This window comes from Eurosta solidaginis, chromosome 2 (genome assembly GCF_040869045.1).
Source record: "Eurosta solidaginis isolate ZX-2024a chromosome 2, ASM4086904v1, whole genome shotgun sequence".
NCBI lineage: Eukaryota > Metazoa > Arthropoda > Insecta > Diptera > Tephritidae > Eurosta > Eurosta solidaginis.
The window spans coordinates 95,443,250-95,465,082 of NC_090320.1; the positions used below are offsets into that span (position 1 = coordinate 95,443,250).

The following is a 21,833-nucleotide window of genomic DNA, read 5'->3' on the forward strand; positions in this document are numbered from 1 at the left end:
GTGTGTTTAGTTTAATGACTGATACAATTGTTGAAGCACAAGAGCTGTTGCAAGTGCGTCCGGTCTTTAAGAAACAACAAGAAAACTTTGATCGCATATTAAAATGTGTGGCGCGTTCGATATTTTTATTAAATAGTACAACAACAACGCATGAACAGAAAAAATTGGTATTTTGTTCTGTGCGAGCTTTAGTACGCGCGAATGTTCGTAGTGCTTTCACTTGCGATACATTGTTACATTTATTGTGACAGCTGAATGCTCATCAACACATGAAGGCCGTCAATTAGTACACACAATACTTCCAATTAATGTCGATACGCTATTTCGCATGCTTTTTTAAAATCGAGATTCTTTTTGGAATTTCATGCAGCGCGTAAAACTGAAAATATGTCTTTCAACGATTGGTTAACCAATAATGAAGGCAAGAAGACACGTGCTATTAATTTAACTGTGCAATTATTGGCTTCCGTGGGACCCAAAGTGTCTAAGGTTACTGAAAACCAAGAGATGCGTGAAACGGGTGAATTGTATTCCATAGATGTAACTAGTGTTAATGCTGGCATTCCACATGCCGATAGTTTCAATGTCTTAATGCACTATTGCCTTGTAAGAACTGTTGATGATCATACAATGCTGTCAGTGCACGCTCAAGTCAAATGTAAAAAGTCAATATGGGGTGTTGTTAAAGGTTTTATTGAAAGGAATACATGGGCTGATTTAGAAGAATACTGAATACTATTTTCTGACGTTGGGATTGCGTTAGGTAGGGAAAACGTTGCGTCAGTCTGCTACTTCCCCCCACCAGTGGTAAGGGGTGGCAGATACTGCGTGATGTATTTGGTTTTGTTAGTTAAGGCCTCGCTCGAGTCTGACACTTCCCCCCAGTGGTAAGGGGTATCAGATACTGTTCGAGGTAAGGGTAGTATCCACCCGGTGGGATGCCCTCCCGCTTTCAACGACCTTTTGTAAGTCTGGCACTTCCCCCCATCAGTGGTAAGGGGTGCCGGTGCTCAAGGTTAAGGAACCTTTTCCCACTTCCAAATTTTTTTTTTTGACTTATGTGAAATTACGAAACGATTCCTTTTTTGATTGGGGTTTTTGAAATTCCCATTCGTAGTCCAGTAAGCGGGAAGAATCTAGTAGTCTAGTAGTAGGGATAATGGTTTTGCAAGTGCCAATATGTTGTGGGGGAAATGATTCGGTTTCTACTGAACATTTCGTGATTGATAAGGTCATGTTGGTTGGTCACTCTTTCAGAAATTGTTTAGAAAATGCCGCACGTTGGACTTTTATTCAAAAAATGCACTATGTTGCCAATTCGTCTTAGAACTTTAGATTCCTACCTTGACTTTAACAGAAGAGTCAAGCTTTTGTGCTGTCCTGCTACACAGGGAGTATTCACCCTTTTAATCTGAAATTTCGGAAAGTTCTTGTCCGTCAAGTATTCATGGAAGCGTTCGAGAGGTTAGTGTTCCGGCTCGAGAATGTGCAAACCCACATGACTCTTTATCGATTCACAAAACATTGACCAGAAAATTAAGACTCTCTTCCTAAACCTGTTGGCATTTATAAGTTTATTATTATTATCATATTTTGTAAAGGGATATGAATACATATTTAAATATGGCTGTCCCTATTCCTTGGACAAAAACTTTTGTTGGCCTCATGCCTTTGGCTGAGTGCATCTGCTTTCTGGAGCAGACCGTGGGTCTGTATTAGGGTTCTGGTATCCTCGCTGGGGGAAGCAAGTGACTGTGGGAAATTTAAGATATACAAAAGGGCGAAAGCCCTTAGATTCTGTGGCAGATCGGTTCGCCCTTCTACGGTAGGCTTTTATGATGTCCTCGTTATGGGATAACGAGTGAATGGGGTGGTTTCTGGTGTCCTCGCTCGGGGCGAGCGAGTGAATTTGGGGATTTTCTTGAAAAAAGGAGAAAATAAGTGTTTTTGTGGCAGATGGGGGAACTGCATTAGGGTTGTTGTTTGGTCTCGTTTCGGGTGAACGAGAGCCGGGTTTGATTTTCTTTTGAAGGGAGGGATATGGAGGAACGGAGGGATTGTTAGGAGCGCGTCGCCTTCTCGCAATCCGTATCTTCCGGTGGAAGAAGGATCAGTTTGACCAAAGGTCGTCTGACTTGACCCTTCTCGGTTTTGAGGTCGACTACGCGTACTCGGTCATCTTCGCCGGGGTGTACGTTGACGACTCTACCTAACCTCCATTCGTTGGGAGATAAGTTGTCCTCTTTGAGGACGGCGAGATCTCCCACTTGTATGTTTTCTTTGGGATGCTTCCACTTCACTCGTTTTTGAAGTTCGGATAGATATTCCACCTTCCATCGCTTGCAGAAAGTATGATGGAGGGCTTTGAGTTTCTGCCACCGATTTATCATCGAGGCAGAGCTTTCACTAGCATCTGGTTCTGGTGGAGCCAGTAGATGGCTGCCCGTTAGGAAATGTCCTGGGGTTAGTGGTTCCAGATCCGTTGGGTCATTCGACCCTGGACTGAGTGGGCGCGAGTTGAGGCACGCCTCAATCCTGCACAAAAGGGTTTGGAACTCCTCCATGGTGTACTTATGGGGAGACGCGATCTTTTTGAAGTGGCTTTTGAAGCTCTTCACTCCCGCCTCCCACAAGCCGCCCATATGTGGAGCAGCGGCGGGAATAAAATGCCAGCTTAATGCTTGATGATTGTACTTTGAGACTGTTTTGTCTCGGCTTTCTGCCAGGAAGGCTTTAAACTCGGATCGTAAAGATCTTCACGCTCCGACAAAGTTTGTACCATTGTCGGAGTAGATGTTTTTCGGACATCCTCTTCTCGCGATAAAACGCGCAAAGGCTGCGAGAAAGCACGGAGTACTAAGGTCACTAGTGGCTTCTAAGTGGATGGCCTTAGTGGAGAAACAGACAAAAAGGCATACGTAGCCTTTTGACAGTCGACATCCCCTACCGCGGTAGCTTTTGATGTCGAAAGCCCCGCAAAGTCGACCCCGGTATTGGTGAACGCGCGGATAAAAGTAGTCCGTTCGCAGGGAAGGGTACCCATAAGTTGGGACTGCGCCTGTTTTCGGTGAATAGTGCAGGTTTTGCAATTATGAATGGTTGCCCTAATCATGGTTTTGATGTTAGGTATCCAATATTGGGTGCGTATCAGACGTAACATGAGTTGGTTTTCCACATGCAGACTTTGTTGATGAAACATTAGGGCTGTCAGACGGGACAAACGGCAGTTGTATGGGAGGAGGATTGGGTGGCGTTCAGTAAAAGCTAAGTCCTTTGACGCCCCGAGTCGCCCTCCTACCCGAATGATGCCATGTTGGTCTAGGTAGGGATTAAGTGAGAGTATTGCACTTTTCCCTGCAATTGGTTTTCCGGCCTTTAGATCATTATATTCAGAACTATAATGTTGTTTCTGATATATTTTAATTAAGAGTTGGGTTACTGATTTGATCTCATCAGGAGAGATTAAAGATGACTCGACCTGAAAAGATTTTTTTGTTTTGGGGTGAGTTTTCGGTAGAACCTCATAACGTATGAGAGCACCCGTAAAGCCCTAGGTAGGTCTGAAAAGCGTTGAAGAACATCGGTAGTATTTACTGTTGCTGTTGCGCAGGTCTTCGCCCTCTTTTCCTGTACGGAGGTGATGTAGTCACTTTCTTGTGCTGGCCATTGGGAAGTGTCTTCTTACAGCCAAGAAGGTCCCTGCCACCACAACGAATTGTTGACCAATTCAGACGCAGGTAATCCTCTGCTACCTAAATCTGCTGGGTTAGATTCTGAGTTTACATGCAACCAGTCCTTATTTCCGACCATGTCGATGATCTTGGTGATCCGATGTGCGACGAAAGTGGACCAGGAACTCGGCGGTTTCCTTATCCATGCGAGGACGATTGTTGAATCCGTCCAAAGGTGCACTTTCACTGGTCCCAACTTGAGGTTCCTGAAAATTGATTCGGTGATTTCCGCTAACAGCACGGCTCCGCAAAGTTCCAATCGTGGAAGAGAAAGAGTTTTCACTGGGGCTACTCGGGTTTTGGCTAGAAGCAGGTTTGTGCAGACATTATCATCCGTTTTGACGCGCATGTAAATTGCTGCTGCATAAGCCTTCTCGGATACGTCACAAAATCCATGGATCTCGATGTCGGTTCCTGGTGAAAAGTTGACCCATCTAGGTATCCGGATTTTATCGATTTCATGGTATTGGTCGGTGAAGGTTTTCCATCGTTCCAGCGTACTGGTAGATACTGGTTCGTCCCAAGCGGTGCCTTCCAACCAAATACTCTGCATCAGTATTTTTGCCACAATGACCATTGGTGCCAGCCATCCCAATGGTTCGAAAAGTTTGGCGATTGCTGATAGTATCGCTCTCTTGGTAATGTTTTCCGGGTTGTCCAGCTTCCCTGCTTTAAAATAAAATAAATCGGAGAGGGCATTCCATCGGATTCCCAATGCTTTAACTGAACTGGTATCTTCGAAGGCCAGGAAGTTTTCACTGAGCAGGTCTGCTGTGGGGATGTCCCTTAGAATGTCCTCTGAATTGGATGTCTATTTGCGAAGTGGAAAGCCCGCGGAGTGCAGGACTTGACGAATTTCATCTCTGGCTTTAATGGTCGATGTGATCGTATGTCCACCTGCTAACACGTCATCTACATACATGTATTCTCGCAATATGCTAGCCGCTGTAGGGTGTGAACTTGAGACGTCGTCTGCTAGTTGTAGGAGCGTTCTTATAGCCAGATATGGCGCGCAATTCACTCCGAAGGTAACCGTCTTTAATTCGTAGAGACTAATAGGGTCATTCGGGGAAGTGCGATATACAATGCGTTGAAATTTGGTGTGATTTTCGTTCACCCAAATTTGTCGATACATCTTTTCGATGTCGCTATTGAAGACGAAACGTTATAGTCTCCAACGTAAGATAAGGATGGGTAGATCGGCTTGTAGAACTGGGCCTGGGAGTAGAATATCATTTAAGCTATTACCGTTTGCCGTAGGGCTCGAGGCATTAAATACTACGCGTACCTTTGTAGTGGTACTTTCTGCTTTAATAACGGCGTGGTGGGGCAGGAAGTAATGATCCGAATCGTCGGATGGGATATTTCTTTTCAATTTTGCCATATGTCCGAGCGTTTCATATTCTGACAACACTCGAACATATTCCTTACCTAAATCTGGGTTTTTTATTAGCCGCCCCTCATTCCGGAAGAATTGAGAGCATGCACGCTTCAGGGATGGTCCTAAGTTAATATTGTTAGGGTAATCCTGCCGGAATGGTAGTGACACGGTGTACCTTCCATTCTCACTTCGCTGCGTTGTTTCTTTAAATAGTTGTTCGCAGTACCTTTCATCTTCATTTAATATTTTATTTTTGGGTACATTTTCTACCTCCCAGAAAGCTTTGAGTTGGTTGTCTAACGCAACCTGGTTGTAGAACGACATAATGCTCTTCGTTGGATTCGGTGATTCGATAATACCGGTTAGTATCCAACCGAACACTGTCTCTTGGGCTAAGAGTGTGTTTAGCACATTCTTTTTTATACCGCTCATTATAATGTGGGGATATATGTCTCCGCCAAGTATGAGGTCTACGTCTTCGTTGACGTAGAACCTCTTGTCTGCCAAAATCAAGTCTGGGAATGCCTGCATAGTCATTGCGTTGATATGGCAGGATGGAAGATTCCCAGTGAGTTTCGCTAGAACTAGTACGGGTGTAGTCAGGCTGAAGCAGGGATCCACTGGTGAACGTAATTCGATGTTGGATGCTTCTTTCACCTGAGCTGACACCGCATTTGTGATGCCTGAAATATGGGCATGCATTTTCCTCGCTGGCAAATTGATTCTGCGTTTCAGTCTTTCAGTTATAAAGGAACATTCAGACCCAGAATCAATTAATGCCCGCGCGGAGAAGTCGGTACCGTTATGGTCAATGTGTACGCGAGCAGTTCCTAATAGCACGCCTGTGCTGGAACTGGCATGGCAGGATTTGACATTCTGATTCGCAGAGGAAGGTGGTTGTCCCGATTCCTGTATTTTCCTTGCCTGTGCCGAAGTTGATGGGGCATTATCCGCATCTTTGAAGGGATTTTGCACCGCCGGTTGCTGAAGTGTGTCCGCATGCAGGAGCGTGTGGTGACGAGAGTGGCATTTGGAACAGTTGTACGAACTGGTGCACCTCGTCACTGTGTGTCCTGGGGATAAACAATTCAGGCAGCCATTTGTGGATTTGACGAATTTAATCCTTTCTACCGGGTTTAAATCGCAAAAACGTGAACAGTTGCGTAATCTGTGCTCCGTAGATTTGTACATTTTACATATTGATTTTGTTGTTTGCTTGGTTACTTTGGTTTGAAAAGCACCAAGTCTTTTTGTAGGGTTTTCCGTCGACTAGCGCGACGTGTTTGACTTTTGCACTTTAGAAGTGGCATTCCCTGTAAAACCAGACACGGTTTCAAGTGTCTGGAAACGATTTGACAAGAATTTGTCCATATCCTCCCATATCCAAGACCGTCTTGTGGTCAATGCTCTGCTCCCATAGAGCCAACGTATTTTCAGGTAATTTTGTCGAACATAAATAGGTAATAATCGCATCCCAATTTGAAACATCGATCTGATGTGTTTTTAAAGATGCCAAGCAATTATTTATGTCGCGCTGTAAGGTTTTGATAGAGCTGCCGCACTCGCTATCTATCTTTTTTAGATTAAACAAAATTTGTAGTTGTGAGTTTACGAGAATCCGCTTATTCTCGTATCTCTCACATAGGTTTTTCCAGGCTGTTTCGAAGCCTTCATTTGTCAAGGGACATTTCTTGACGATGTCTTTTGCCTCACCTTGGGTTTTTTGGTTAAGGTGGAACAACTTTTCTACCGGGCTTAAGCGACTGTTATTTTTATAGATGGCCGTGAACAGGTCACGAAACTTTGGCCAAGATAGGTAGTCGCCCTTGAATACCTCAGTATCGCAAGCTGGCAGACGGATACTGTGTTCGCGCGCGCATTCTCCCTCAGGTTTGACTGCCCTATCTTTTTCCTCCTTCAATTTAGTTTGAATTTCAGCCATGTTCGACATGCATCTCAGGAATACGGCATATGCCGCTTTATGCTTGATCTTGAGCGCTGCAATTTTCTTTGCGTCGAGCGTGTCTGAGCCAAGCAACTCCTCTGCTTTTTCCCACTTGGCTTGCAACTCTTTTTGCTGTATTGCCAGCGTGTGTACTGTGTGCAGAGCCGCACTGATATCATTGAAATCGGCCTCGAATTCGATTATTCGATCGGCCAATCTAATGTAAGAGTCCATGTTCATGGTTGAAAAGTGGAAAGCGAATTAATCAAGGGATATAAAACTTGAAAACCTGAGCGAATCACCCAACCAACAACTATTAAATTACGCAGAATTGATTATTACTTTTAATTTGTTTATTTTTGTCTGAGTTTGCAGATTATTTGTGCTGTAAAACAGGGAGCAGGGGGGAAGCGACACCAATGTCTTTTGTGTAAATAAAGGGGGCCACTCGCCACTTCCAAGTTAAATTGTATTGTATAATAAGTGCGCGCGCTGGTATGAACTCGACGAAAAGTGTAAAAACGTGTAATAAATCTTGTGCGAAAATTTATTAAGAAACTAGTGAAATTAAAGTGATGCAAAAAGAAAATTTAAATCGAATGGCGTGAAATTTTCTGTGAAAGTGAGGTTGTGTGTACCTCTTCCTTGTGCTGTGTCCGGAGAGCCTTACCGCTGGTGGGGGGACAGGCCAGATAGTCACAAGGAATTAAAAACGTTAATGTTACGCGTTTGGACTTCTCCTTCTTTTCGTCACAAATTTTTTTTTACACTTTTCGTACTTAATACCAAATCACTACGCGTGTGGCACTGAGAATATTTATTTTTTAGACGGTTTTATTTATTTTTTTTTATAACCAAAAAAAATTGTGGCAAGAAATATTGCACTTACTTTGTGGCTGTTCTGGTGATTATGTGGCAAGTAGCTTGTGTGCTGCAGTGGCTTCCGCTGGCTGTCGCTTGCTCAGTGTTTTGACGCTGGTATTAAATAATAGACTTTTTGTTGGTGGGCAAAATACTTTTCCTGATGAATTTTTGTGAGGAATTCTTAAAGTGTGTGCGGTCAGCTATGATGCTTTGTTGTGGACTGTAATTTAGGTGCTGTTTCCAATTCCTGGTGAAGATGGACCAAATGTTCGGCCGGTGTGCGTCTAATCCTGGAGAGGTGAGCGCACCGGGTCGATCTCAGTGGGAATAGAAGATTCACTCAAACGAGACAAATAAGAAACACAGGAGGATTTCCTCGTTATAATAATGCACTTTATTGGGTAGAGCTAAAATAAATTGAATGCAATATTACCTGACTGTACAGTTGTAGGAAGCGGCGGAGATCCTTGGCGGCAGATGTTAGCTGGTTGGCTGTTGAAATCAAAGAGACCGGTTGTATAGCAAGCTACAACCGTTGACCCGCAAAATCCTCCGTTTTGGAGGGGAAAGGCACCCACACATCAACCCCGACATGCATATGCATGAGTGCTGACAAAAAACACACATACACGTACATGTATATGCATGCACATGCATGTGGCGGTGATGGTGTGGGTGGTTACAAATTAATTCGAGTATCGAGCATCGATTCGCAGTGTTGCATTGGGGGGATCGCAGACAGATGCGGAAAAAGTTAGGCATCCTGCCTAAACATATAGGTAAGCGTTTTCAATATTAAATGTATTTTAATGTTTTTCAGAAAACATTTTCTAAGAGTTGAGGGTAAATGTTTATAAATATTTTAACTGTGAAAGAATGGCTGCATTTAAACCGTTGCTTCAATTCTTCAAGAATGCGTTAGAATTGCAGCTAAACTTGATTTAATGTACTTATGTATGAAAATTGGAAATTACATATATATGTGTGCACATGTATTATACATATAAATTATTGAAATAAAAACTATCGTTTAAAAAGCATTAGAAAAATATAAAAAGTTTTATTTTAGCAATTTTTTATAAGCTTTAAAGCAAGGGGCCGTTTCACTTATTTGACGCTTATTTCTAAACGATTTATAAACAAAAAACCAAGGGTTCGCAAGATTCATGTTTTTTTGAGGAAGCTTATTAAAAACTTACATTACATTTACGTTCACTGTTGGGAAAAGTATACAAATATTAATGAAATTAATAATTATACTGACATTTTCGTTTTGGCGCATCTCCAAATTTCAAAATAAAATAAAATATTTTTCTGAATTAATTTGGACAGTTTTGGTTTTTTGTTTGGCAGATATTTCAGCCCTAAAGTTTCATTCAGATTTCAAAGTTTCCTTGAATACTTTTGATTTCAAATTGAAACCGCTTAGGACTGAAATATTTTTATTTCACATTTTTCCAGTTAAGTCTAAAATTGAATGCAAGTATAATTGAAATATAAATTAGCCACAAAAATGTTGGAAAAGGTTATTAAACCGATGCAGGTTTAAAAATTTGGTTTGAATTTCTAGCCGTGTATATAACCTAAACTGCAAGTTTTTGGCAGCATAAATGTCGTAACATGCCAAAACACGATTATTGTTAATAATTGAAAGTTTTTGGAAAATATATTTAACTCGATAACGATGGATATATGTATGTGTACATTATACTGCAAAAGGTTTGCCTCTAAATTTCTTTTAAGCAGAGATTGCAAATAATTGTTAACAAATATTATTTTTTTTTTTTTTTTGTGTTTCAATGAAAAAAACTATAAAATGTAAAACAAAAAACCCTCAATCAAGAAAAAATGTGATTTTTAAACTTTATTTTTGTCTTTCAGCAACACAAAAATTTTATTTTTGAACATAATAAAGTGAACAAGAGCTTATGAGTTAAGCTTCAAAAGTAATAGTTTTTCAAGCGTCGCATAAGTTGTACCTCCTTTCATCCAAAATGCAATTCAAAGAAGAAAATGATTTTTCTACTGATACTTGCGTAGCAGGGACACCAAGAATGACTAAGGCTAATTCAAACAGCTCAGGAGATGTAAAGCGAATATTTGTAATAATTGGTAAAAATGTCTTCATATACCGCCAAGCGTGTATGAAGGCTTTCAAAATTGTCAATTTCAGCAAATATAATAGTAAGTTCGGAAACTTCATGATGAGGAACTACAGCTACTAAATTTTGAGCCATCTCATCCAAAAATGTACTGAGTTTCGAGTTTTGGTGAGCGTTTATGAGCTCCTGGTAAACAGAGAGGCATATTTTAGCAATTTTTTTTAGCGCCCTGATGTATATGTAGGATCAGCATCCAAATTCTGAGGATTATCGTCCTCATTATTGCATCTCGCTGTATTTGGTTCAGCTTCCTCCATTGTAATTTATTTAATTGCGCAGTAAGTCCTTTTGCGATGATGTGTTCAGCTTTGCACTCGAAGTTCAATTGCCCCTCAAACTCATATTTCAATATTCAAAAACGAATATTCCATCGATATAGTTTCGAATACACCTACACACATAGCAACACACATCATACAACGGCCATACTCGGTAGGGCTTGTGATTCTCACCTCGCTCTCAATAATTACGAAACAAAAATGAAATTAAAACAAGTAATTCGTAAAGCAAAGACTATTATGATCAAATGACAAGTACATTCTGACAAGTTTAATAAGAGTAACTCCAGTAGCATAGAACATAAAAACAAGGTAATGAGTAAAACCTATTTTATTCAAAATCTACTATGTTCTAGAGACACATACTCAGTAGCAAGTAGAAAAAGGAAATACAGTAGAGCCTTTATATAATTGACTACTGTATCAACTGCACCGACATATACAATACCCATAAATTTGCTCCAGCCTAATATCATATTCCTCAAGAGTTTCCAATACCGCCCCTTTTATTTTGTCTCCAGTGTGTGGGTGTGACAATGGTCTCATTCCGAAAGTTTTTACAATTACTATTAATTTTGAATTTTGAATTTCAATATAGTGTATGCCTAATATTGAGCGGTTAAGCCGAGTAGCGGCATCAATTTTAATTGACACCAATTTCTTTCCAACCACATTTTTTATTTCGTTTTTTATTTCTATAGCACGATTACTTATTAACTCATAACATTATGGGAGTTGATTGGATTCATATTAAGGGCTTTGAAGATGGGAACCACTACCTCCCTGAACCCTTCACTGTACAATTGCGACAACGGCCGCCCATCTTTTGTTACAATTTTTATTAAAGAATTCTTAAAGGACTCTGGTTGAATAGAGTACAAATTTTAATTTTCTTTTTCGGTAATTCGCTGTTTTTTTGGAAATTAGCCCTGTAACCGTCTAGAAATCGTCCGTGCTTCGTTATTATGTGGCGTTTTAAATTTGTCAAATGTTCGCCCGCCAATTTACTTCTGCACATTTTACGTTGTGACTTTTTTTCTTCCTCGTTATATTGGAAAACGTCTCTAATGGCATTGCTTGCTGCAACCCTATTCCTGCCCATAGTGTATATATGTATGTATGTATGTATGTATTTATTTAATGATCAAAATTATTAGTGCAATAAGATTTGAAGTTTTTTATAGTACAACATGAAAGGAAAGATAGTTATAAGTACTAGTACAAAAAGAAAATAAACAGTTACATGATACTGATATAAACCGATATATACCTATATATATATATATATATATATTGTAAGCCTATCCATAAAACCTAATTTGTAATTTGTAATTTATTCTAGTATCGTGATCAAATACACGGCCAGTCTACATACTATTATCAGAAAAATAGTTATAGATAACATTATTATAGTTGCTCCTACTTATACTATTTCTTATAGCATTGGGAATAGAATTCCAGGTACGTATAGTGTTCACGAAGAATAGTCTAGTCTACGCAACATATTTAAATGTGGGTACTGTAAGGTCGTTTGAACGAGCGGATCTTGTGAAAGAAAGCTTATTATAAAGATATAGGGGCGTCTTAGTGAGCATGAGTCGGAAAAGGAAAATGCAGCTCCTGGCTTTGAGATAGTCGGATATTTGACATCCCAGAAGGCTAGATTTCCAACGGGATATGTGGTCGAACTTCGAAAGCCCATACACATATCGTATTATATGGTTAAAGGCCACGTCTAACCGATGAGCCGAGTGCGAGTCTAGCTTATCGTATATCAACTCGGAAGATGTCAAATAAGGTAAAATTTATTGGATAGCCAATTTATGGCGGATGTTACGAGGAGTAAACATCGCCGATAGCCTCAGATTTCGCAGTGCGCCATACACCCTTCCTATAGCCTGGTTAATGTGGTCAACACAAGTCAAACTGGCGTTGACTACAAAGCCAAGGTTTGTAATTTTACTCACCAGTTTAATTTGGTCGGTACCAATACAAATCGGTGGGATACCCGTCTCAGCCAACTTTTTCTTTGATATAGGTAAGACGTAAGTTTTATTTGCGTTAAGACGAAGCCCGTTGTGATTAGCCCAATGGAAAATTTCTGAGATGTCAGCGTTAAGTTTAGAACAGAGATCATCGACGTCATCAATACGACTAGAAAGGTAAAGCTGAACATCGTCTGCATAAGCGTGCATAGTAACAAATTTACAGACTGTAAAAATGTCGTTGATAAATAAGCTTAACAACAACGGCCCAAGAATTGACCCCTGAGGCACACCGCAGACTACTGCACTAAGTCGTGACATTTGGGACCCCATAATTACCCGTTGGTATCGGTTGGCTAAATAACTTTTAATTAACGCTAATGAATTGTAACTAAAACCAAAGCAGGATTTCAGCTTAGCGCAGAGCAAATCGTGGTCAACTGAGTCAAATGCCTTGGAAAAGTCAAGCAGACACAGCAACGTTAGTAAGTTTTCATCGAAGTGACTACGAATATCGTCGGGGATCTTAAGCATAGCTGTTGCGCATCCATGATTGGCCCTAAATGCAGACTGCAAAGGTGAAGGAAGTTGATATATCTGCACGTGGTTTGAGATTTGTTCGGCTATTAATGCCTCAAATAAATAAACGCACGGTGAGCGCCGGGTGTAGGGCAGATAACAAAGGCTTCGTTAAGCAGGTCAGGATCTAGTGTGTAAGCTTCATCATTGTCCCTACCACATACACGCATGCGTTTAAGGTTACGCCATAAAACATTAGGAGGCAGGGTGGGGTCAAGCTTGGCAACATAAAAATTATGCTTTTCACATCTGATAACAGAAGTTGCTCTGTTCCTGGCGGCTTTGAACGAATTCCAGTTAGACTGGTAAGGGTTTGCTTTCCATTTAGATAAAGCGTTGTTACGCGCCTTGATTGCTGCCAACACTCTAGGCGTGAACCAGGGTGATACCGATGATTTTTTCTTACCAAATCACTCGGGGACATGCTTGTTAAAAATACTTAGCAGATTCTCATTTAGGAACTCAAGCTTATCATTAACACTACTAAAATACCAACAATTGGACCAGTTCACAGAGCTAACATCCATAGCCAATAAGTTCATGTCAATGTTTCGAAAGTCTTTAAATGAGAACGTGACTTCAGACTCACGTTGTCCAAGATTTATGTCAAGTGTACAGAATATTAAGTCATGATCCGATATAAATGCAAATTGGCCAAACGCAGAGACAGAGGAAAGTTCAGAGACAACTAAATAGTCCAATAAGCTTGGGTTATTTATGTTGGAATACCTTGTGGGAATGGATGAATTTACTACAGAGAGACCAAACCAGACGAATTGTTCAACAAGCTAGAAGTATTGGAGTCACGAACAAGAAGATTAACGTTAAAATCACCGCATAATATTATACTTTGGTAATCAACAACAAGCGGAGATAGGGGAGCAAAGAACGGCTCAAGACTTATATCCCTTTTTGGGTTGTATACGCAAGACAGGAGGGCTTTGGAGAATCTGTCAGACAGCTCAACAAACAAATATTCTACGGCACAGGGCTCAGATCGGGATAATACTTTCATATTAATATTATTTTTACAGTAAATAGCTATTCCGCCTCCTTTTTTACTACATCTGACATGACGAACCATTGTATAATTTTCAAGGGAAAAGTGCATGTCATTAATGCAACTTGAGAACCAAGTTTCAGTTACACAGATTACGTCGACCGCAGAACACTCAAATGCATATCTAACAATATCAATTTTTTCTGGATTAAGACTCCTAGCATTAAAGTGCACAATATTGAAGCCTTTATGACGATTTCAAAGAATGTTTATCATGGCTAAGCTATTCTCCCGAACACCATATCCGTCGTTGTTAACAGACATATCAATGCACAATTCAAAACTGAAGGAAAAAAGAGAATAGAAGGACCGTGTTTACAGTTATCTGAATAAGGCACAAGGGAACAAATAAGCGAACTATTAAAAATACAATTGAAATATACTTAAAATTTAAATAAATAAAATGGTATATGGTAAAAATCGGCGCATATCACTCCAGACTTTGCAACTCGCTCAGCTCAGTGATCTTAACTGCCTCAGAATCCCTCGTAACTCTGGTAAATACAGCTCCTCTCAAAGAGATTACATATGCTATCTTGCCTGCTCGTCTCAGCTTGATCGCCTGTTGCAACAGCTTTCTACTATCAGGAGATAGGCGTTCATATATCGAGAGCTCTCCCTCAAGCCCAATAACATCCAAGGTTAACGGGGACTTTGTCCGCTTGCGGTAATCACGGAAGGCTTTGAGCGTACGATTACGGTCGAGAGGAGAGTGAAACTTTATAATTATGGCACTTTTTTCTGACCGAGAGGTGCGAAAAATATCTCTTACTTGTTGTAGTAATTTAAACCACGTATTATTTTTTTAACAAAACTTTAAATTATATTTTTTTTAAACACGCCTAAAAGTATGCGTCTATTTTATTTTTTTATTTTTCACAATAATGAAAATTTTTGAAAATTGAAAATCAATTTTGAAACTTAAAATATTGATAATACATTTAAAAATTAAAAAGTTCAAAGTAACTAAAATACAAAGTAAAATAAAAATAATAAGAAACCTACATTACTCCCCCTTCAAGAAAATTTATCATTAAACAAATTGAATGTAACTCTCTTTTTATGTAAATTCTTGGTGTTGTTTGTGTCTGTTGTCTCAATTATTGCAGGCTTTAATCTATCAATAGGAATAGTTTTAATATTATTATCTATTTCAAGTTTAAAACATTTTTGGTCTTTTTCCACAATTTTGTAAGGTCCTTCATATGGTTGTTGTAATGAATGTTTATTAATGACTCGAACGAATGCAAATTTACAAGTTTGAAGATCTTTTGGAACATAAATTCCAGTATCAGCATCTTTATGATGACTTAAATTTGATCTAACATTTCGAAAATGTTCACGTAAATTACTTAAAACTTCAGTTGATGAGACATTTTTAGCTGATGGCACAACAAGTTCCCCTGGCAAACGTAAATTCTGACCGAAAACCATTTCCGCTGGTGTAGCCGAAATATCTTCTCAAACCAAGTAATATGACAGGTAACTCGTCATACCAATTATTTGTGTCCTCTCTAGCTATTATAGTAGTCTTTAATTGTCTATGAAACCTTTCAACCATACCATTTCCTTGAGGGTGATATGCGGATGTTGTAATTTGGTGACTACCAAGTAATTTAGTTAACTCTGAAAACAATTTCGATGTAAATTGGCTACCTTGATCAGTTGTTATCTTTAACGGAACTCCAAACCGAGAAATATATTCTCTAAAAAACTTATTTGCAATTGTAGTTGCTGAAATATCTTTTAATGCATATGCCTCAGGCCAACGGGTAAATCTTTCAATAATCGTTAAAATATAGCGATGTCCTTTTGAAATAGGTAATGGTCCAACTATATCTAAATGGATGTGTTCAAATCTATTCTTGGGAATTTGAATTTTGACAACAGGGGATTTTGTATGACGATAAACTTTAGACTTTTGACAATTAAGACACTCTTTTGACCAAATATTAATATCCTTATTCATATTAAGCCAATAATATTTTTTAACTATGAGCCGTCGTGTAGCTCTTGTACCCGGATGTGCTATTCCATGTAAAATATCAAATACTGTCTTTCGCAAATTATTCGGTACAAATGGCCTAGGAGTTTCTCCTGAAATTTCACACCAAATATCAAAATTTAAAATGGGAATATTAATTAACTTTAAATTTAGATATTGAGAATCAGATAAAAATTGATTTAAGTCATCATCTTTTTGTTGTTCAGTTTGTAAAATTTTAAAATTCAGTTGTTTTATATATTGCATTAACCTCAAAAGCTCTAGATAGCGTATCTGCTACAACATTGGATTCTCCTTTAATGTATTGTATGTCATCAGTAAATTGTGCTATAAATTCCAAGTGTCTCGTTTGTCTAGGACTTCGTTCTGTTTTTGAATTTAAAGCAGTAGTCAAAGGTTTATGGTCCATATAAACTGTAAATTGTCGTCCTTCCAAAAGATATCTAAAATGTTTTATATTTAAATAAATCGCCAATAATTCTCTATCAAAAGCACTATACTTAATTTCAGTTGGAGAAAGTTTTTTAGAAAAGAATGCAATGGGCTCAATTTTATTATTGTAATTTTGTTGTATAACGCCCCCAATCGCTGTGTTAGATGCATCTACTGTTAAAGATAATTTAGCACCTTTGTTAAAATGATTTAACAATATCGTAGATGCAAATTTATCTTTAATGCATTCAAAAGCTTCATTCGAATTCTCATCCCATACCAAAGTTTTGTCACGTTTCTTATTTACTTTGTTAATTAGATCATAAATTTTGTTTGTAAATTCTGCTAGTTTTGGAATGTATCTATGATAATAATTTACCATACCAATAAATTTCTGTGCCTGCTTAACTGATTTTGGACGTTCGAAATTGCGAATAGGTGATACCTTTTCATCGGAAGGTCGAATACCTGTTCCAGAAATGTTATGTCCTAAAAAATCGATACTAGGTACACCAAAAGTACATTTACTTGGTTTAATGTTTAAACCGTACTCTGTAAGGCGTTGAAAAAGGATACGTAAATCTTTTAAATGTTGTTATTCGTCTGTACTTGCAATAAGTAAGTCGTCGATGTAAGCATATACAAAATCTAAGTCACCTACTACCTCATTTATGAATCGTTGAAAGGTTTGTGCAGAATTTCTAAGTCCGAAAGGCATTCTCATGAATTCAAACATACCGAAAGGAGTTGTAATAGCAGTTTTGTAAATATCTTCTTCAGCCATAGGAATTTGGTGATATGCCCTAACTAAATCTAATTTTGAAAATATATTTTTATTATGAAGGTTCATATTAAAATATTGAATGTGAGATAAGGGATAACGATCGGGAACAGTGACAATATTCAATCTTCTAAAATCACCACATGGACGCCAATCATTCAACTCTTTTTTAGGTACAAGGTGAAGTGGTGATGCTACTGAAGAATTTGAAGGCCGACAAATGCCTGTTTTAACTAAGAAATCAAACTCCGTTTTCGCGACTTTGTATTTTACCGGATCTAAGCGCCTGGGCTTAGAAAATGGAAGACTACCTTCTGTTACAAGTCGATGCACTGTTGTATGTTTAACAGGTTTAGTATAATCTGGCTCTGAAATAAGTGACGGAAACTCTTTTAATAATTTTGTAAATTTATTTTCAATCACAAATAATTTGGGTAATGGAATATCACAAAAGTAAGATACTGTATTAACTGAGAGATTGGTTAATGGATCTACTAAACGTTTATGTTTAATATTTATAAGAAGACCATATTTACAAAGAAAATCAGCACCAATTATTAGCTTGGCTATATCCGCAATCAAAAATGTAAAGGGAAATTCACGTCTTAAATCCAAATTTACGTTTAAAAGCCTTTTCCCGTAAGTGGCAATTGTTGAGCCATTAGCTGCAGTGAGAATAATGTCTGAACGTTTCGTATGAGAAAATTTAGACTCGGGTAAACCGAAATTTCTGCTCCACTATCAATTCAAAAATTTTGTTTGTTTTCTCTATCAAAAATAAATAAGCGACGCGTCGAAAATTCTAAATTTCCGTTGTTCGTCGCTGCAACAACGGAAGAATTTAGTTTGTTGAATCTTTGTTTTTGTTATAAGAACAAGGTTGTTCACAACTTCTAGCATTACTTCCAAATTTGTAGTGAAATCTACACAACCAATTTGGATTATTACTCGAGTTAGATCGACGCCTAAAAAAATTTCTAAAATTGTTTCTAGGATTAGAACGCGACCTAGATTGATTCCGATACATTTCTGTTTTAATTTCACCTAACTCCAAAGAAAGTTTCTGAAAATTTTCACTCACCAAAGAGGTGGTTTTAACCAAGTTTTCAACAACAGAATTTTGTGCTTTTGTATCCGAAAAATTATTAACCGAAAACACTTCATTTTTGTTTATCACTTCCCAAATATTATCTGCTAATTTTGTTAATTCGGTAATATTATTAGAACTCGAACTAGCCAAAATCATACTCAAATTTTTAGGAAGTTTACGCATCCAAATTTTCTTTAAAATATTTTCACTAAAATTTGATCCGGCTAATATAATTAATGAACGATAAAATTCTGATGGCTTACGATCACCCATCTCAGAATCGTTTAAAATTTTATCAAGTTTCGAATTTTCGCTAAGTGAGTGTCTTTCTATCAACACTTTTTTAAGTTCAGTAAATCTGTTATTAATGGGGGGATTTTGGATAAAATCCAAAATAGTTATTATCACTTCCTGCGGAAGTGCTGTAATGATGTGTTCGTATTTAGTGTTTTCTTGTGTAATGTTTTTAGTACTAAATTGTGTTTCGACATGAATAAACCATGCTTCAGGACAATTAGTCCAAAATTGTGGAAGTTTTACTGAAACTGACAAAATTTCATTTTGAGTAACATTTGCATATGGATTTGTAATTTGTTGTTGAGAAGTGTCATGTGGTAAATCTATCAAAGTGTCGTTTAAATTGTTAGTAAATGTAGATGTTTGCGTTGTATGTTGTGGTGAACGAATCATATTGAATTAAATGAAAAAAGAGTTAACTAACAAAAAAAGTAAAATAAACTAGTAATTCTATAAAGAGAGAGTTTACAATAATAATAATAATATATCTATATATTAGTATGCATGCATAAACACATATAATATAAATATAACTGTTCACCAAAATACTTGCTGTGAATGTGCAGTTTGTTGCTGTTAATGCAATGGCTTTTGATGTTTTAGCTGCTCAATCAGGGAACTCAAAAATAACAGTTGTGTTTATGCAATGGCTTTGAAATTGATTGATGAAATTATGCAATGGCTTTAGAAAGGATTGAGCCTCTGACAGATTGATTGATGCTGGTTTCACTGTTTTGAAGCATTTGCATTTGACAAATGTGGACCTCCTTTTTAATAACTTTCGTTAATTGTATGTGATTTAATTAAGTTAAATATTTTAATAGAACGTTTCATTCGCACAAACGCATAAATGACTTTTGTTCAAAGAACTCATAGGTTGGTTCCAAATCAAAAATGCATAGCAGGTGTTAGAAGCAAATGTCGATTATGATACGACTTAAATTGCGTACATATATATTTTTCATTGAGTTATATTGTTTATTTAGTTTTTTTTTTAAAATACAAATTGTATAATTTGTGGCGTTGTCCACTATATTGCGATTTTTATCGAATTGAACAGCCGTCTGAATTATCTTGGTCAAATATGACCTTAAAATAAAAACGTTTTTGATAATTCCACCACACCAAGTTAAATTTTTAAAATAGGCAGAGATCGCCAATGTAGTAATTTAAACCACGTATTATTTTTTTAACAAAACTTTAAATTATATTTTTTTTAAACACGCCTAAAAGTATGCGTCTATTTTATTTTTTTATTTTTCACAATAATGAAAATTTTTGAAAATTGAAAATCAATTTTGAAACTTAAAATATTGATAATACATTTAAAAATTAAAAAGTTCAAAGTAACTAAAATACAAAGTAAAATAAAAATAATAAGAACCCTACACTTGTGTCGTCAGAAAATCTATATGAAGGCAAATTCTGTTAAACACGGTTTTTAGGTTTTCCGCCTCAGCAAATGGCACTGCAAATACGACCGACTCGGAAGAGAAATCGTTGGCGGTTCTGCTTGCGTGCACGTTATTGGTTTGCTCTTGCAGTTTGTTAATATGCTGCTGGAGTTTAATGGAGTTTTCTTCAAGTGCGATGATACGTGCTGTAAATTCATCAACTTTAGCGTTGAGCAAAGCAATCTCTTCGTCGAATCTCTTTGCAATACAATTCTCTAGGTCTACAATTTTGTTGGAAAGACTCTCAAACCGCGACTCAAGCTTATCAGATTGGAGTTTAAGTTTTTCTTCCAAATCCTTTAGTGCAGCCAAGACAGATGAGATAATGGCACTTTCATCAAGTTTGGCTGCTTTCGCCAGCGGAGAAACTTTACTTGCCCGACGCTTAAGAGGTGCAGGGGGGGGGGCTGACATAACGAGAAAATAGTAACAAAAGCGGAAAGGCCAGATCAGCGTAATTACACTTCCGCACCGCTCAACAATATATGGTATTTTACAGTTTATTTTATGGCCTTTACTCACAGACACGCGGCAACTCTAATTTATGTTAATTTATAATATCATCAAAATGTTGCATACTTTTAGGCACCTGGCCTTTGGATGCGTGTATTTATGCGATATGATATTTACCCAGTTTTTGTTTGAGTCGTTCAAGTTTTTCAAAACAATAATCAGAGAAAGAACGAAAATTTCAAACTATACGCTTTTTTCTGAGACACAAACAAATTATTTTTTGTCTTTGAATTTTAGTTTTCAACGAATATCCGAATATTTGGCTTAACTTTCATGATATTTTCAAAACGTTTTAAATTGTTAATAGATATTTTCGATGTCTGCTTTTAAGCGGGTTCATATATTAATTTTATTGCTTAACGGAAGGTCGTAACGGAATGAATAAACCATAAATAGCATAAATGGTACAGACTTCTATGTATAATAATATAAGTATAGTTTAAAAAAACTAAAAAACACGCAAATGTAGTGCCCTTTAGTATCTACAATTCCCTTAAATATTTGATGTTGATAGCAACATAGCACAGATGTTCGTGGGTCCGCTATTAAGCACAGCTCGTTTTGTAGCGAGTTATTTAACCACTTCAATAATTTCCGCTAGATGGGTCTAACTCTCCTTTGTGTGCCTAGCCTAGAGAGTTACAAACAAGTATACATACAAGTGAAGCTAATATAAGCCTGTAAAAAAGCGGCCGCCGTGGTGTGGAGGTACCATTATTTTTTCCAAGTAACGCGTTTTCCTCTATTTTAAAAAAAATATTGAGTATATAAATCGTGCCAAAGCATATTATTGAAAGAAATTTCCATCCCGAAACACCACAATTTTGCTTTAAACAGTAACGGTATGGCAAGATTGCTAGCAAGACAACAAACTTTATGAAACTTCAAAAAAAAGTTGAACTACCTTTTTTATACCATGGTCTGTTGTATTTGTGTGATGACTTTGTTTTGTAAAAAGTTTTAAAGGTTCAAATATTGTGTCAGAAATTGTGTTCGTTTATTATTCTACCGTCGAATGTTTTCTGTTTGTAGATTTCCATCTTGTCGAGGACATTCAGACGTCGGCTTTAGGCTTGTATTTTAAGGACCCTGACTGTTTCATTCATGTTTGCAGGGGAACATTCATTTTCGACCATGTGACTCGCGATAATCGGAAACTGCTATGATTTTTGGATTTCGTGTTTTTGTTGTAATTTCTAAAGTGATCCCTGAACCTCGTTCTTATTTGCCGTCCTGTGTGTCCTATGTCCTAACTCTGTTGGCATCCGAAGGTAAG

General features: G+C 37.6%; 1 protein-coding gene across 9 annotated transcripts in view; it reads right to left on the bottom strand.

Annotated features, from left to right (window-relative positions):
• The window catches only part of TM9SF4 (transmembrane 9 superfamily protein member 4), an 884,035-nt gene that overhangs the window by 488,150 nt on the left and 374,052 nt on the right, over window positions 1-21,833 (bottom strand). The window lies entirely within an intron of this gene.